Below are 6,282 nucleotides of genomic sequence, written 5' to 3'. Positions count from 1 at the left end.
AGTACCGTTTATAGGCAAGGTGTCTTCAGTCCAGAGAAGCATAGATGGGTGGCCTTATCCTGAGTAGAGTCAAACATTACTTTCATTGTAAGCCAATAGTATTTCAAATAGTGTCAAATGACCTAATTTTGAATGAATTAAGGGGTGATTTTCCTGAAAAAAACCCTAGCTGATTGGCTGGGAATACTGTCACTCATTCTTTTGCATAGAAACTTGGTTCATTTCACTGCAGAAGAAGAAATTAGAGCTTACTTTTAGGAAGCAGTTGTTTGCTAGCCTGTTCTGATCTGTTACTGCTGAGACACCATGAGGAAAGCAAGAATGTGGCAGAAATTTTACTACAACTATTTGAAGAGCAATAGCCACGACCAGGGAAACTCCATGATTGAAAATGCCAGCCTAAGTGTTTTAAGCTTCACCACAAAAGAAGCGATTGTTTATTTTATTTTTCTTTTAAAAGTGACAGCTCAGCCTCCAACATGTTTTTCTTTGTTAAACAACGTGGCCATTTTTTGGAGTGTGCTGGCTGTAGCATTTTTCATTGGAAAGCTAGAAAAGTGTGTGGAAGCGTAAAAATCAAGCGTTAGGTGAAGGGAGGCATGAGCCCTGGTAAGTACACATTTTTTGGAATTTGATTTACTAGAAAAAAGTTTTTCTATCCAAAATACCTGTGCTTTCAATCTTTCTAAATCTCAATATACATCAAGTGATAATTATACAGAGAAGTGTAAGAACTCTTGTCTTTTAAATTGTTACTGTGACTTTCGTGAGACTGCACTGGTGTACCTTGAATTGTATATAGGCCTTGCTGTGAAAACAATATGGATGTTTTTTTAGAGCTTTAGAAGAGAAAGCAATTCTTTGTACTTTATTGAACGTTGAGGAAGCTCAATTTCTAAAGTCATGAAGCAGAATTGCTTTTGTGGTTAATTATATATTTTCTGTCAGATCTATGTGAGTAGTTAGTGCCCTTGATAAGTGCCTTCCAGTGGCAGTAGGGCAGGGTCCTTGAACAATGGTTGTAGAAAACATTCTTAGGAAAATTAAAATATTTAAAAATATAGAAACAGCATTGCTAGTGTTTTGTATCTCAAAAAAAAAAGTCTCGAACACACACACACACACACACACACACACACACACACACACAAGCTTTTTGCCTGAAGCCTTTGCTTTTCCCGAGAACATCTGTCAAGCAGGTCCATTCGAGACTTGTTTGGCTTTGCCTGAGTGATTTGTTTGTTAAAGTATGTGCTGAAGGGCTTTCTTGTTAGTTCTTTCTTTTTTTTAAAGCAGTCATTAATGTTCCCCTATGTTTTTGCAGGGTTGGATTGTTTGGGCATGTTGGGATTTTAATTTATTTAATAAGGAATGCAATTATCTGCATCCATGTTTTTTCAGTCACTGTAACTACTTGCCCAAATATCTTAGAGTAAAAGTAAATTATACAATTTTGCCACAGGTATATGTGCCAGATGCTTTTAAAATATTCAGCAACTTAACATATGGAAAGCTTATTTCCCTTACTAATTAATTGGCATAATAAAAATTAGCCTTGACATGAATTTGTAGAATATGTATTTGTGCCTCCTATAGCATCTTGTCCCCTTCTCAGGAGTTGGGCACAAAGACTATATTCTTTGTTTTATCTATCAGTCTTTAGCTAAACATGTGACTGTCTAGTTTAACAGAGTTGAAAACTATCACAAAAGTAAATTTAACTACTTGAGTTCAATGAAAACAATGCTTTATCTTCAGCAAAGCCAGTAAATGATGAGTTGCCTTTTTTTAATGAAGAGCTAAAATAAACATAAATATATAAGCTTTGAATTTTAAATTGCTTAAAATGTGTAATATTTGCTCTCAATAACTGGAATTTTTAATAACGGGGTTAGTGCAACTTGGTAACAATAAGAAGAAAAATCAAATTTTTTTAATTAAAAGCTATATTATTTACTCCATTCTTATTATTCACTGAGAGTTGATACATGTATACAAGGAACTTTCAAAATAAACAAAATCCAAAGCATTTGTTTTTGTTTTCATAGCTGCTGTGGATTTGAAAGCTATGAGAATTAGCTGAGAGTAAATTACATCACTCAGTCATACTTTAACAAAAATCACAAGTCGGTACACAACTTGCAAACATTTAGTAAACTCTTGAAGTTATTATCAAAGCTTAATTATCTTAAGCATTGGGAATTTGGCAGAACCTTAAAATTTGTAAATACTTGTTTAATTTATAAATGCATACACACATTTTAATTACGATTTTTACTGAAACTGAAGTTTCTTCAAACAAGATGTAATGATTACTAATATAATCATTAGTATTTTGTTGTCTTTTTTTTAAAAATAAAAGTAATTTCACTGTGAAAGTTAAATAAGGAGAATGCTGTCCGATATCACTTACTTAGAATGATCTGATTATAGTGTCTAGATCAGGGGATTTCACACTTGACCATTAAGATTTTTTTGCTTGGAAGCACTTTTTTTCCTCATCTAAAATGAGCTCATAGGTATTGTAGCCATCCTCAGTTTACATGAAGAAAATTGATTTTTATTTTTTTAATAGAAATATTTAAAATATTAAATGAGGGTATTTATGTTTGCGATTTTCTGTCTTTTATTGGAATCAAATTTGAATATTGCATGTTAAGTTTTCTTAATATTGCTGTTTGCCCATAATTTTTCTGCATAACAGCAGTAAAGTAGGTTCTCTTTGTGAGTAACCATATCATTAAATCAGGTAGACTTTGGAAATAAAGGACCAGGAATGCTTTTAGTTTTAAAATCTAGGTTCCTAGTATGGTAATATTGCAATGTTTAATGAAAATTCCGTGATAACCTCAGTTCTACAACCACTTACTGATTTTTAACCCCCTAGACTTTTAGAAAGTAAGGTAGGAGATAGTATGTAGAGGCTTTAAAAAGTCTCTGGGAAAATGGAATTAAAAGGTAGTGGGGTATTTCAGTGAACTTTTTAAGGGTCACTCATATGTCCATGTTAATCTTATTACATTGCACCTGTGCACTTTAATCAAAATAGTAGTGTGTTTATACAGAGGCATGCAAGATTTGTGAATAACTCAATGTATGAATATCCTTTTTCATTGATTTGCTTTTGATTTATTGCAACCCTATAGCGTTTCTGAGGCTGTAAACTTCTTAAGGGAACTTGTGGGTTTGAACTACCAGCTTGCTGTTAGCAATTTGCTTGCCGACAGCACCACCAGGGCTCCTAATTTATGACTACCTCAACCTAAAAGCTTTTGTTATGTATCTACTTCCTTAATATTTATATCAGTTTTGCCTGTGAAAGAATTAATCATTGCTGTCAGGTCTATGCCAACTAATAACTCGCTGCCAACCAGTCAGTTCTAACTCATAGCAACCCTATAAAGACAAAGTAAAACCGCTTCTGTGGATTTCTGAGACTGTAACTGTCTATAGGCGTGGAAAGCCCTGTCTTTGCCCCACTGCCAACTAATAGTGATTTTCATGGCCTCTGGCTTAATCTGTGTATACTTTGCAGACTGCTGCCGGCTGTGTAAGGAGGCCTGGTAGTACAGTGGTTAAGCATTTGGTGACTAACCGGAGGCAAGTGGTTTGGACCCACCAGTGGTTTGAGGGAGAAAGCTTGGACAATCTGCTTCTATCAAGATTACCCCGTGGGCAGCCCTGTGGAATGGTTCTCTTGTGCTGTATGGCCACTTGAAGTGGGAGTCAACTCATTGGGACACAGTCACAAGCCAGGCATTTATAGCAGTAAAGAAGACCGGAGCGCTCATCTCTCAAGAATCATGTTAGATGCAGAGTATGTCATTTGAAGATATAATTGGCTCTTTAAAAATTTCTCCCAAAATTTAAAACTGAACTGCCAGCGAGTTGATTTTGAACATAGTGACCCTATAGGACCGATAGAACTACCGTGGCAGTTTTCTGGAACTAAACTTTTATAGGAGTAGAAAATCTTGTCTTTCTCCTGAAAATAAATACACCCCCCCCAATCCTAGATACATTTAAAAATATATATTTGCATAGTAAGAGTGACACAGTGTGGCAAAAGAGAGGTACTTCAATTGCTATTTTTAAAAGTAGAGAAACACTATAGTTTCTAATTAAAGAGATAGTAATCAATGCCATATTGAAGGTCTTCTTTTTTTTCACATTATTCAACATAGGAGTTGCTTTTCTTTCTTTTCTTGCCCCGTCCCTCAATAGCTTTATTTTGATTTTAAATTGCCTAAAATTTAAACAGTGTATACAAGAACAAAGAAAGTAGATCACCCAAAATTATACTAAGGTATTCACAGCTTAAGATTATTTGAGCACCATCTATTCAGACATATTTGTATGTTTATATTATATGAGTATAAAACTCCAAAAACCAAACTCGCTGCCATCAAGTCGATGCTGATTCGTAGCCAACTCCCTCTGTGTTTCTATTTATGGGAGTAGAAAGCCCAGTGTCTCTCCCCCAGACCTGCTGGTGCTTTCAAACTGCCAACCATGCAGACCCAACACACACCCACTGTGCACCAGAGCCACGTGAGTATAAGCAGGATCATAGTTTATATGCTCATTAGCATCTTTGTTTGCAAATAGAGCCTGCATTTAAAAGAGATTTTATTTTTCCATACTTTTTTGGGGGATGGAAGAGGGGGAATGAAGCTCAGTAACCGTATTGTTAAATGCTTTTTGTCTTCAGAAACTAGTAGTATGGTGGCAGTTCTACTCATATTTAATCGCCCTTCTCTGGATCAACGTTTTGTCTCTCATTCCTCCTCTTGGGTTACTTACTTGACTTATACTGGAAATGCTTCTGTCAGGTACCATCCAGTCAAATTCAGTGCATAGTGGCTCTGTGTGACAGAGTAGAAGAAATACCTTAAATTTTTTTAGAGTTTGTTCTTGTGGATTTGGAGTGTAAAATATGGTGCAGAACTGCCCTATTAGAGTTGTTAAGACTGTAAATCTTCCCACATACAGCACCTGGTAGGTTTGAACTGCTGACCTTTAAGTTTGCCACTGAGCACTTTAATCCCTGACCCACCAGGGATCCTTGAAGCATTGTACAGGAACTTTTATTTAAATAATAAACAAATCCTGAAGAATGGATTTCTGAGTTACTAAGGGTTACAAAATTAATATCCTAATTCTCATTACTACTTCCCTATCTATCTATAAAGAGATCTAGGAAAAGAACGTTCCCACATTTTCACTCTCAGTGTTTCCATTATTCATATACAAAATTCAGAATAAATGCTCAGCTCTTTCTATTCAGTTCTCTGAATAATGATTTGGTTGCCCCTTCTGTTTTAAAACCTTTCTTGTGATACCAGAATGACTGTGGCCAGTTTATGTTTTTTAAAAGCTAAGTAAAAAGAGAAAACCATTTAAGTAAATTTGGGACCATCATTTTGTTGCTTCTTCATCTTTTGGAAAATTCAGATATGACAGAAGTCTTTCGTTTCAGGAATCTGTTCAGAAGCAGACCATAGAAATCTGATCACATCATATCATGTCATAACGTGTAAATTTCCCATGAATGATCTGTTATGTAATACAGCTTTTGAAAATATCTCAATATTAGTATCATCCTTATTAAGAAAAAATTTGAAACTTGAAGCTGCTTTTTGGAGGAATCATGTTTTTGCTTCATTGCGGGACTATTCATTTCATCTGATACTCCTTTTGTAAATAACAGCAACGAGACATACATGAGCGAAAACTTTTTGTGCATACTTCATTTTCTTACCTGTTTCTCAAGGAGTAAAACCAGTGATTACTTATCACCAAGCTTAGACAATCACCCACAAAAACGCAGTAACATCTTTATTAAATAGTTGGCTATATTACTCTTTCACAGTCTTGATTTGTGTGTGTGTATGTGTGTGCTTTTTCAGTGTGAAAGATAAATACTGTAGAACATGCACTAATGACGAATTCCTACACATACACTTCGGTGGCATTGGTTTTATTTTTAAAGTTGTACAACTATTCTCCTTTTCTGAATTATTCTTACCCTAGTGACATAAAATAACCGCTTCCTATAGTTTCTTTTACCTAAATTTTGAAAGTTCTGTTCATTTGATCTACTGCTAGATCTGCAAGTGAACCCATTAGTCAAGGCAAAGTTTGTTTGTTTTTTAACATTTTATTAGGGGCTCATACAACTGTTATCCCAATCCGTACACACATCAATTGTGTAAAGCACATTTGTACATCGTTTCTCAAAACATTTTCTCTCCACTTAAACCCCCGGCATTAGGTCCTCAT

General features: G+C 35.1%; 1 protein-coding gene across 3 annotated transcripts in view; it reads left to right on the top strand.

Annotated features, from left to right (window-relative positions):
* SMARCAD1 (SWI/SNF-related, matrix-associated actin-dependent regulator of chromatin, subfamily a, containing DEAD/H box 1) overlaps nt 1–6,282 on the top strand; it is a 95,916-nt gene that overhangs the window by 51,740 nt on the left and 37,894 nt on the right. The gene's annotated exons all lie outside the window — the stretch shown is intronic.

Source organism: Echinops telfairi, unplaced genomic scaffold, assembly GCF_000313985.2.
Source record: "Echinops telfairi isolate 266 unplaced genomic scaffold, ASM31398v2 ScPeMD7_7468;HRSCAF=8506_0, whole genome shotgun sequence".
Lineage (NCBI taxonomy): Eukaryota > Metazoa > Chordata > Mammalia > Afrosoricida > Tenrecidae > Echinops > Echinops telfairi.
This window is presented reverse-complemented; position numbering and strand designations above follow the sequence as displayed.